The 12,710-nt window shown below is 37.2% G+C and overlaps 1 pseudogene; it reads left to right on the top strand.

The window, feature by feature from the left end:
* Positions 1-1,328: 1,328 nt before the first annotated feature.
* LOC123249760 lies at positions 1,329-2,580 on the top strand (annotated as a pseudogene).
* Positions 2,581-12,710: the final 10,130 nt, after the last annotated feature.

Genomic DNA, 12,710 nt, shown 5'->3' on the forward strand with positions numbered 1-12,710 from the left:
TTTGGTGATATCTTCAGCTCCCATGATTCATTGATTAAATCTGGCAGATGATCTTCAAATCTACAGAAAGCTAGGCAATGCATTGATTCGTGCACTAGGTCTGGCATCAGGAAGACTTGAGTTAAAATTCTGCCTTAGATACTGGCTGTCTTTCTGACCCTGGATGAGTCACTTAAACGTTGTCTGCCTCAGTTGCTTCATCTGTAAAAAGGTATAACACAACCTATCTCCAAAGGTTTCTGAATCAATATTATCTTCCTAAAACATAGTTCTGACCATACCAGCCCTGATTCAGGAAACTTCAATGCCTCCTTATCTCCTCCATGAGTAAAAAAAAAAATTTTTTTAAGTCTTGTTTAACTTGTAAAGTCCTTTATACCCCAGTCTCCTTCTTTCCCTTTTTAGGCTTTTTATGTCTTATTCTCCTCTACTCACTCTGTGATTCAATGACACTGGATTACTTACTCTTCCCTAAAAGAGACTCTATCTCCTAACTCCACTTCTGCTCCCATGCCTGGAATTCTATCTCTGCCACTGGATTTTCTTGAGTTCCTTAAATCCTTACTTAAAAGGACTCCTTTAGTAATAAGCCCTTCCTGCCTTCCTGCAAAGCTAGGACCTTCCCAATGAGATTACTGCCTACCTATTCTATAGATATCTTGTAGATACATAGTTGTTTGCATATTTTCCCCTCTATAAGAATGCAAACTCCTTGTGGGTAAGGATTATCTTTGGCTGTCTTTACATCCTCACTGCTTACCAAGGGAATTAATATACATTGTTATTGTTCAGTCCTTTCTGACTCTTTGTGATCCCTCTTAGGGTTTTCTTGTCAGAGGTACTAGAATGGTTTGTCATTTCCTTCTCCAGCTTATTTTACAGATGAGAAACTAAGGCAAACAAGGTTAAATGACTTGTCCAGGGTCACACAGCTAGGAAGTAATCAAGACCAGACTTGAACTCAAATAAGGGAAATAAGTCCCCCAGATTCCAAGTCACTACAGTACTGCCTAGCTGGCCTGATTAATTATAAGTGCTTAATAAATGTTTGTTAACTTGACTGGTCTTAAGTTCCCATTGCTCAGTTACTTCTTAATCCAAAAAGTAAGAGTATTGAATTAGAGGTTTTTGAGAATCTCATTCAGTTCTACATCAGGGATCCTATCACACTCAAAGCTTGTGTACTTAGGAGCTATGTATCTCAGGACAACACACTTAGCTGGTCTGCAATATATGTAACTGCTTGGAGAGAGAGTGCCAGTGTTCTGCTGGTTTCAGGGAGGAGCTAGTGCCAGCCAGAACTGGGCTCTTAGAGAGAAGGAGAGAAGATGCCTAAGGATGGCAGTACTGCCAACAGAAGTGTCAAGATCTGGCAGATTGAAAAGCTCATCAAGAGTGAGGCTGCTGTGTGTGGCAATGGCACTGGTTGATATCATTGTCATTCCTCTCCAAGACCAGATTTCTTGAGTGACAACACTGTTAGCAGATGAATTTGAGATAGGATCCAATGTCAGATCTGGTGTTAACCATCTTCAGTTCAGGGAGCCATTCCATCTGCACAGCAAAGACTTAAACTCCATAATAAAATATCTCCAAATGATCTGCTGCTTACTGCGGAACAATTATAACTGGACAACAGAAGAAAAGACCATCAGCATGGACTTTGAACCTTTCAACTCAATCAATACATCATTGTATCGGTGTGATAACACTTTCCAAACCAGAGGCTCTTATAACACCATTGTCTAATGATAGCAAGTTTGACTTTATTTTAATTTAATAACTGACTTTATTTAATTTAATAATGCAGTGATGCACTCTGTCATGTACACAAGAGAAGACCTCCACAAATTCACTGTGCATCTCCCACAGAAATCCAGGAGGGGAGGTGTCACTTCCTTGTGTTTTGCTCGTTTGCAAATAGAAAAACAACAAAACTATGTAAGGAATCAGATAGCAGAGACTTTTGTGCAGCTGAATATTTCTGAGGGAAAAGGGAATGTCTCTGGTCTTCTTTTAGCTGGATCAGCTAACTTCATAATTGAACCAAATTAGTCTAACACGTATGATCAGCAGTTGCAATAGGAAGTTTTAAAATAGTTCATATTTCCTATGGTGGCGAAAATAGATTCAATCAGGCAATTGAGTTTCCTACTGAAGTCCTTTTCGACATAAAATCCATTCAAAACAAGAAACTAATAGGATGAAACTTTGATGAAATTAGTTGAGACACAGAAAAGTACCATTTTGGAGTACTAAAGTACACTAAAGGCTTTGGAAATGGGAACTGCAGAGATCCTGATAGTCTATGTAAATCTAGATCTGACATGCTCTTCATTGTGAAGGCACAGTAGAAGAGATGATTCTGCATTTGACTCCAGAGAAAGAAAAGAGTAAAAAATTATTTTGCAAACAAAGAGACAAGAACGGAATATGAGCTGATAGAGAGTGTGTCACTGCTAGAAATGGTTTACTAACAAGCATGAGAAACTTGGAACAAAGTAGAACATTATTATAGAAAAGTCACAAAAAGGATCCCAGTTTGTGAAAGGATTGGATACAACCAGAAGGATTTTCTGAAACGGAGTACTTTTCCAGAGGAAAATGATGATTTTTTTTTCCTTGACCGCTATACAATCAACCCAAGTGTGGCAAAATGTACTTCCATATTCCAGCTTCCATCCCAAGAGCAAATGTGTGGTGGAAGCAAAAGAGATCCTTGCTTAATAATTAGAACATTTTCAGAGCTTGATCCACAAGCTTTGGACAGTGAAAACAAAATAGAAACAAACAAACAAATCCCCAACTGTACACTTTGATTTATCTTGGTGTCAGTACAGCGGCAAACTTCTAAGTTTCTAAATACCACTTTGTACTAATTTTAAAAAGAATTTTTTTGGAGGAATTTAATGGTGGAATTTAATCAATGGTGGAATCGAATGCTCATATATTTTTAAATTAATCTTCATAGAAACAAAAATACTTTGCTGTAAAATCCTCAAAAATTACTAGAAGTAAGATCGTACTGCTTTGTTTCTTATTTTGGTTGGAGAAAATCCCAATCGCTGAATTCTGGGGTGACCCATTTACATGACATTTTCAGCTTAAGAAGAAATATGTGTAGTGAAATATTGGAACTATTTCTTTCTTAGACTCTGATTAATGTTGAAAGGGCAAGATAATAGCTTCTGTCCTCTAAACCCCCACCCCACACACTCCACATGGTCAATATAGAGAATACAAGTGGCATTGCACATTCAAATGAATTGCTGGGTCTTACTGGACTATTTACTAGCATCCACTGTGCAGAAGCATTTGAGCCCAGGTTTTAGAAGCTCTCATCAATTGATGCTCTAAGAGAGGGACCCAGGATCTTTGCCTATTAGAAACTAGTTTAGGGGTAGTATTGCATTAGAGGGAAATGGGGTACTTGTGTACCCTCCTTTAAGTGGAAAATCTAAGTTCTCTTAGCTTTAAAGTGATATGTACATGTCTGCATTTTTTAAAAATGTAAAAGCCTTACCTTTTGCCTTAGAATCAAAACTGTGTATCCAAGGCAGAGGAGTGGTAAGGGCTAGAGAGTGGGGGTTAAGTGACTTTCCCAGGGTCATACAGCTAGGAAGTGTCTGAGGCCAGATTTGAACCCAGGTCCTCCTGTCTCTCAATCCACTGAGCTACCCAGCTGCCCTCTCTTACTAGCATTATTAAATATAACAACATTTTTATTTTGAATTTGCACTATAAACATGCATTAGCAGATTACACTCCCGTTTATATACATTAGATATCCCAAGATTGCATGCTTTATAATCCATACACCATGACATTCCTCCTCCTCCTCCCTATCTGTTTTCCCTTGCTTTCATGCCTGGCTTTCATACTTTATTTTCTCTTTCGTAACAAGATGAAATATCTATTCAGGCTGGAACTTCCAACAGGACAACATGATACATCATAAATAGCTGCCTTTCATTATAATCTATTGTTTTAAGAAATGTTCCTAATTTAAACAATTATGTTTCTTGATTTTTTGCCAATTAAGTTTGTCTCTCTGGGAATGGAATTTTAATGTAGTAGCTGAACAGCCTTTCACAGATACTATTTCTTGGCAGGCACAACATCAGATGAGAAAAGGCTTACCCACACACACACACACACACGCATGCATGCATACATACATACATACATACATATATAATATACTCATCTATGCTTTCTTCAAGGTTTGTTAACTAGACATAAGAGAAGAGAGAGCATTAAATCAAAATCAGAGCAGAAGCCACGGAGAACTCTATATACATGAATTATATTAAAGGAAAAATTTAAAAGAAATATATTTCACTTACTAATGCTCCAAGTCAACATGATGTGTTGGAAAGATATAATAGAAGTTGTTAAACATACTGGAGAGAAAATTAAAATTAGAAGGGAAACTGTAGCCAACAGCTATTATACTCTGATTAGTCAGACAGTCATAATGAACCTGTTCACAGAAATGCTGGAGCTGGTCTCAAAAAGAAAAAAAAAATGAAGAGTGACTTAAGATGTTTCTCCTGTCCTACTCTAATGCCTGTATGCAGCTTTGCCTGGGCAAACCCAAATTCCCTTGAGGATTAGAATTATATTAGCTAAATGCCTAACAGCTGTCTCACAAGCATGAGACTAGATCAAGCAAGTGAGCTGCAAATCTGGCCAGGCAGCATGAAAGGCTCCATAATGCAAACTGATTACTTTAGGACTTGCATTAATGGGGCCAGGAATAAAAATAACCCACCGACAAATCCTCGCCTCATTTTCAGGAGGCCTGATGAGACCGTTTTAGCAGCTGGATCATGGGGCCGTGTGGAGTCTGGGGAGGATGAGTGCCATGATCAAATGGAGTGACTGATGGGGACCCCAGATTGTCTGATCCCAAGAAGTGCGAGAGTCGTCTTCTCTGTTTCTCAAAAGCCAAACGTTTGCACTTCATCTGGCATTGATCAGAAGCACTTCCCGGAATACCAATCTTATTTGGATGAAAAATCATGAAACTGAAAACAACAGGCAAATTTACATTTTAATAAAGATAAGGTTTATGATGGAGAGACTTCCCAGGGCTGGGGAGACTTATCTGAATGCTTCTCTTATCTCCTTCCTTACTTGCTAGGGAAGGCAGACTTTCATTTTTTGCTGTTTTGATGTAAAAACCATTTGGATCCTCAGGTTAATGACTTTCTTCTCAAATCAGATTTGGGAGTGGGATGGTTTAAAAGTACAAAACGAGAAGCATTTTTGGACATGGCTAATATAGGACTCTGTTTTGCTTAAATATGCATATTTGCTGTGAAGGTTTGACATTTTTCCCCTCCACCCTCACCCTAAGGGTTGGAGGAGATGGGAGGAAGAAAAATAAAATGCTCCATAATAGGAAAAAAAATTGCAAAAATCCAGTGATTGGATATTTTTAACATTTATTTCCAATAATCATGTTTTTATACTACAACAATCCTAGTAGACAGTGTGGAGGAGTGGAAAGAGCTCAGGGTGGGGAATCTGAGATCAGGGGTTTGAATCCCGATCCTCATGAATTGAGTGACTTTGAGAAAATCATTTTACCATCTGGGTCTCAATTTCCTTACCTGAAAATTGAGAGTTACTGCTCTTGATTTCTAAAGTTTCTTTTAACTTGAGATCCTAGGATGCTTTAGTAAATATTCTGAAATCTTATTTGTGCATGTTTGTATTTATTTATATATAGATAGATAGAAAGATGGATAGATAGATGGATGGATGGATGGATAGATAGATAGATAGATGAATCAAGATAGATAGATAAATAGATAGATAGATAGATAGATAGATAGATAGATAGATAGATAGATAGATAGATAGATAGATATGTGGCTACACATATATGATAGCTAATCATGGTAGTTAGCCTTTATTTAGCTTTCTAAGGCTTGTAAAGTGCTTAATAAATATGGCATCATTTTATCTTCACAACAACCCTGAGTGAGAGAAGCTATTATTATCACCTCTTCTGTACTGATGAGGAAACTGAGGCAGAAGCTGATACTTGATTAGAGGTTAGCACATAGCTGGGAAATATCAAATGATTATTATGTGTTGTACCATGGTTTTCAAGTCTCCGAGTTCAATTTTCTCTCTACCATGGCACACTACCTTTATGATTTTTTGCAAAATCTTTATTTACTCTCCAGATCAATTCTAAGACCGAAGAGCAGCAAGGGCTAGGCAATCAGAAGTTGGGTGACTTGCCCAGGGTCACATAGCTGGGAAGTGTCAGCGGTCATATTTGAACCCCAGTTTTCTCAACTCCAGACCTACTACTCTATTTATTGGGCTACTTAGCTGCTCCTTGTACTGCCATTATCATTAAGGTGGGTAGTTTTAATGCTAGCAAATCAGGCAAATAAATATTTTATGTTGTTTAGCTCCCTGATACTCCATACCCTCCCCACCCACTAGTCAGTCTTTCCTGGGTTTCTATTATAGACTTCAAGTTATTTTGTAAATTGTACCTTCATTTACCTTGTGAGATAGCCTGGCAACTTGGAGAAAAGTTACTGGATTTAGAGTAAAAAGAGCTGAATCCCAATGCCCGTTTTGCCATTATTTTTGTGACCTTGGGCTATTTAATTAACCTTTGGAGGCTTGGTTTTCTCAGCTATAAGATGGGCATAAAGATATTACTACCCATTTTAAAGGATTATGCTGAAATCATCTCCAGCAAACTACAAAAAACAATATGAGGGTGAGGCAGAGAACAGCAATGTGGCATTGAGTAAAGTTCTATTTCCCCCTCCATGACTCCTCCTCTTTCATTGTGAAATCCAGGCAAAGGGATGTGTTGGCTGTTCAACAGAGAGGCTTTAGGACACTTCGTCTGTGCTGGCTTCCCTGTTGCTGTCCCTCGTCCCCTTTGCCTCAGAATCTCAAGCTTTCTTCAAAGAACACCTTAGAAAAATAAAAAAAAAATAAATGGATGGATTTTAAAAAACAAAATCAAAGTACATCTTAGGTACCATTTGTTTCCAGAGTCCTTTTCTGATCTTCCTCCATTTGTCACCTTTTTCTTTCTTTCAAATACATATACAAATGAATATGAACATACACACACATATATCTTTATATGTGTATGTGTGTGTACATGTGCTAATATTTATATAGCACCTACTATGTGCCAGGTACTATGCCAAGCACTTTACAAATATTTTCTTGTGTCCTCATAGCAGTCCTACAAGGTAGATACTATTATTGTACCCATTTTATAAACAAGGATACTAAGACAAATAGAGGTTAAATGACTTGCCCAAGGTCACATATCTAATAACTGTGTGAGACTGGATTTGAACTCGGATCTTTCTAATTTCAGGCCAGTGCTTTAACTACTGTACTAGATACACAGACACATACTTTACATGGTAAATATTTGTGGGGGTATACATATGTGTGCACATGTATGTTTACTATATCTATTTTACACACATGTAGTTTTTACTAAGGTATGTATAATGCATACACACACATTGCTTCCCCTGTAGAATGTAAGTTCCTTCAGGATAGTATCTCTTTCATATTTGTCTGTATATTCTTAGTATTCCTTCATATTCTTTTGTCTTCATAGTCTTCTGGTGCCTGTAGTACATTTTCAACAGATATTTATTTTTTTAAGCATTCAAACACCTGTATTCTCCTATTTGGAAATATGACATTTTTTAAAAAAGATTTTCTATTGACAGCAGCAGGGCATCATGGGTCAATTTTCAGCTCTGATTCAGAGGACCTCAGGGGAAATCCCACCCATGACATGGACCACTCTTGGGACCTGGGCATCAGTTTCCTCACCTATAAAATAAAGGGGTTGGACTTAGTGGCCTCTGAGATCACTTCTAACATTAGATCTATGATCCTCCATGAGATAATCATGTCTGAGCCCTTTCACAACATTCTTACCATTTGTGTTCATCATGTTTCCTTGTACTCATCCTAGGCTGTGACACAGCTCCCAATGCAGTGCCTGCCAGATAGAATCTCAGCTCTAAGAGTAATTTTGTCTTGCTAAAAAGAGTTCTCACTGCATGACCAAAAAGGTTTGTGATTTGTACACTGACAGAAAGCTCTGACAAATGCTTCCAAAGATGGAGTGTGATTGCTACCATATGTAATCCATACTACACTCAAATGTTTGGGAGCCTGACATGACATGACTATTTGAGATGCTGAGGAATTTTCAAAACTGGATCAGAGTAGCTAGTTTTTCCATACTTGGGCCATCAATTAAACGTTATCTTTTCCTTGGTTGACAACAATGACCAAGGCAAAAGATTCTCTTCCTTCTGCCCATTCCTAAAATACTTTGCCTACAGTCTGACCGTCTTCCTCAACTTCATCCCACTGGCTTCTTGTTCTCATCTTCAAAGGAGGGGGACTAAAGGCTCTGCTATGTGAGCTTTTGCCTAGGACCATGTCATTATGCAATTCACTGACCATTTACAAACCATCCCTCCCTCATTATCCCCTTTTTAGCTTTCCCTTATGTGTCATCTTCCCTGTTTAGAATGCAGACTCTTTGAGGACACAGACTGTTTTGCGTCTTTTTATAAGTATTTCCAGAATGAAGCACAATATTTAGGATAAAATGCTTTAATTTTTCCTCCTTCCTTCCTTCCTTCCTTCCTTCCTTCCTTCCTTCCTTCCTTCCTTCCTTCCTTCTTTCTTCCAATAACCAAATCACATAGTACTCTATGTAATTGAGTGCCTTTTTATTACATAGATGAAAGAAGACTACTGACTACACACACGCAGTCTAAAAGTATAAGATAATATTTAATGAGTTAGAAGAGAATTATTTTCGTCAAAGAGGAAAAGTGTTCTGCATTCATAAAATGAATCTAGCAACATACACTGATAAATCTTTTCATAAATTTGAAGGTTTCTGATATGGAAGAGAGATTACGCTTGTTCTCATGGGAGATGTTTGTTTGAAAAAGACAGGAGGGTTTAATGACATTCAAAGTCAAGATGAATGGATAGTGTGATATGCAGAAACCAATAAAAGTGAATTTGACTTTTGGTTTCATTGAGAATTTAGAATTAGGAAATAGCCATGTTGTAGTCTACTCTTGTCATGTCATGTCTCTACTTCTGTGTTCAGTTTGGGCACTGCATTTTAGAGAAGGCATTGATATGAATCCTTGCTACAACATCCAGATGAGGGTGAGGAGAATGGTGAGTTGACCCAAGATCATTAGATATGAAGTCTAGTTGAATTGGAGATGTTCAATCTGGAGAAGAAGGGGCATCATCATGAAGAAGAGAGAATTAGACTTCTGCTTTTCTAGGGTGGGAGAGAAATGAGCACTGGATGGAAGTTCCTTTGAAGCAGATTTAGACTTGACATAAAGAGAATTTTTTTTTACTATTTGGGATGTCCAAAAGGAGAATGGGCCACTCCCATGAAATAAAGAATTGAAATCCCGAGGAAAGTCCATACAACCATTTTTTTTTGGTGTACATTGTAGAAAGGGTTCTTGAAGAAAAACCTTTTGATCTGGTCAGCCAGTAAATAAACATTTATGAAGTATCTACTGTATGCCAGGCACTATGCTGAGAACTGGGGATACAAAAAGAGACAAAGGACAGTCCCTGCCCCTGAAGGAACTCACAATCTAATAACTTGAAAACATATAAACAAATGTATGCAAACAAGCAATAAATAAGATGAATGTGAAATAATTTACAAAGGGAAGGCACTAAAATTGAGAAATTCTGGGAAAGCTTTCCAGCTGAAAGTGAGATTTCATTTGGGACTTAAAAGAAGTCACAGAAGGCAACAGTCTCCTGAGAATTAGAATGTCTTGTTTATAGGTCAGCCAAGAGGCCATTATAACTAGATCAAAGAATACACAGTATTAAAAAACAAACTGGGAAAATTGGTGTTAGGTTATAAAGGGCTTTGGATGACAAACATAGGATTTGATATTTGAACCTGGAGGTGATAGGGAGTCACTGGAGTTCATTGGGTAGAAGAGTGATCCAACTGATCCTAGATTTTAGGACAAACAGTCTGGTGGCTGAATTGATATGATTTTGGAGTGAGAATATACTTGAGGTGGGCAGATCTAGCAACAGACTATTGTAAGACTCTATGCCTGAGGTGTTAAGGATCTGTACCACATTGAAGGAATTCATCAAAGGAGAGAAGGAGGCATGTTTAGGAGATGATATGAAGGTGAAATCAACAAATCTTGATAAAAGTTTGGATTTGAGGGGTGGGAGTGGGGAGAAAGTCAGAAGTCCAAGATGAATCCTAGGTTGTACACCTGAGGGACTAAGAGAATGATGGTTCTCCCTACAGGAAAGAGGGAAGTAGGGATGCAATTAGGGAGAAAGATAATGAGTTCACTTTTCTCCTGGATATTCAGAGTTCAAGCTGTCTGAAAGACACTTGGAGATAAAAGATTGAAGGCTTGAGGCAGCTGGGTTGCTCAGTAGTTTGAGAGTCAGGCCTAAAGATGGGAGATCCTAGTTTAAAATCTGGCCTCAGACACTTCCTAGCTGTGTGACCCTGGGCAAATCACTTCACCCCATTGCCTAGCTCTTACCACTCTTCTGCCTTGGAACCAATATACAGTATAGATTCTAAAACAGAAGGTAAGAGTTTTAAAAACAAACAAACAAATAAATAAATGATTAAACAAACAAACAAATAAGCAAACTAACAAACAAACAAATAAATAAAAGAATGAATGAATAAATGAGATGGGAGGTTAATAAAGAGGTTAGGGCAAAATTTGTACATTTAAGGATTATCAGCTTAGACATGGTAATTAAATCCATAATAGCTCATGAGATCAGTAAGGGAAGTAGTATAAAGGATGAGAAGTGGACCTTAGACAGCATCTTCAATTCAGAAGTCCTCTGGGAGGCAATTTGGTACAAAAGAGAAAAGACAGCACATTTGGATTCAGAAGGATTTGGTTCAGATTCCAGCACTGACATTCCATTTATAATCTTGGGCAAGTCAAGCACCTTCTCTTCAAAATGAAAGTATTAAAATCAAAAAATTTCCCTTTAAGATCTGTCTGTGAAACTGATTCTTTACATTTCTGACATGCCATGATTGTGTGAAGATGCAAAGTTGTAGTTTTTTGTCCAGTTTAAGAAAAGACTTACTAACAATGAGATATGTCTACAAATGGAAGGGAAGAAGAACCCCTCCTTTTGTTGCCTTAGGAGACCCTGAGGAGATTCTGTACAACAAAGGCTGAGTGCCTTTATTGGCTATTTTATAGTTGAGTTTCCAAGTCAGATATGCATTAAACTAGGCAGCTGCCAAGATTCCTTATAATAATGACTAATTCTATGAATTTATTTCAAACTATGTTGTTCAAGGTGAAGAGGAATTAGTGTTGTACCATTAATACAGACCATGTCCCTTCATATCTCAGGACTCTTCCCAGAGAGAAGCCACATGACTTTTCATGTTCAGGAATGAAATATACTTTGAAAAAAAAAACAACAACCTAGAATTAACATTTAAAGCAAAGTTCTTAAATAACGTCAGTGACATTTAGAAATTGAAGACTCCTGTTTTAGTTAATTGTTAGTTTTGTTTTTAAATTACAAAATGATATTGTTGTAAAAGAATTCTTTATCTTCTTTGGTCCAACTCTTTACTTCAAGTAATGGCAGCTTTTAAATACTTTAAACATTCAATAGAAATTAGTGTCAAGGTTATTTTGTTCTGGTTTGGTTTTGCAAACCATTGTTAGAAACTTCAAGTTGTAGTTGAAAGAATTACCATTAAGAAACCGAGGAACTGAGTTCAAGTCACATTTCCACTAATCAGATAAATTATTCTATCTCACTCTAAAATGAAAGGCTTAAACTAGAAAACCACCAAGTTCTCTATTAGTTCAAATTTTTATAGAGATGAATCTATAGATCCTGAAGCATATACCCAATTAGAGATACCCAAGAGGAGAAACAATGCATCCCATTGGCTGTGTTTCATCATTTTTTCCATTTTCCTCCAATTTCAATTTAAATCATTTCAATGAGCAAGTATAAGCACCTACTATGTGCAAAGGCACTGAAAATATGAAGCCAAAATATAAAGCAATCTGTTTACTCTTACTTTTCCAGTCTCCCTCCTCCCCCTTTTTTTTTATCTTACTTCCCTACATATAATCTGAAATAAAACCACAATATTCTTCCAAAAAGATGCTCCATTTCTCACCAGCCTTTGTATTAGGTGTCCTCCGTAACTTCCACCTCTTAGTTCCCCTGAATTCCTTCAGGACTCAAGTGTTCCCTTCTATTTGAAGCCTATCCTTGTACCTCCTAGCTATTACTGTCTTCAGCTATCAGATAACCTTCATCTATTCCATATTTATCTTGTATGTACCAAGTTTTTTGACATCTTTTTTCCTTCATTAGAATTTTTTTACTCCTTATGGGTAAAATATGTGTTTTTTTCCTTTCCTGTTCACCAACACTTAGCACCATACCTGGCACATAATGAATGAGTTAACTAAATGCTTATTTTACTTTATAGCTTAATATGGTAGTTTTAGAACAAGAATGGACTATCAGGTCCAACCCTTTCATCTATATTTTGTACTACATTCCTTGTACTTATATTCCTATATTCATTCCTGGATCTTATACATGGTTCCCATATATATATATATATATATATATAT

This window comes from Gracilinanus agilis, chromosome 5, assembly GCF_016433145.1.
Source record: "Gracilinanus agilis isolate LMUSP501 chromosome 5, AgileGrace, whole genome shotgun sequence".
Taxonomy (NCBI): Eukaryota; Metazoa; Chordata; class Mammalia; order Didelphimorphia; family Didelphidae; genus Gracilinanus; species Gracilinanus agilis.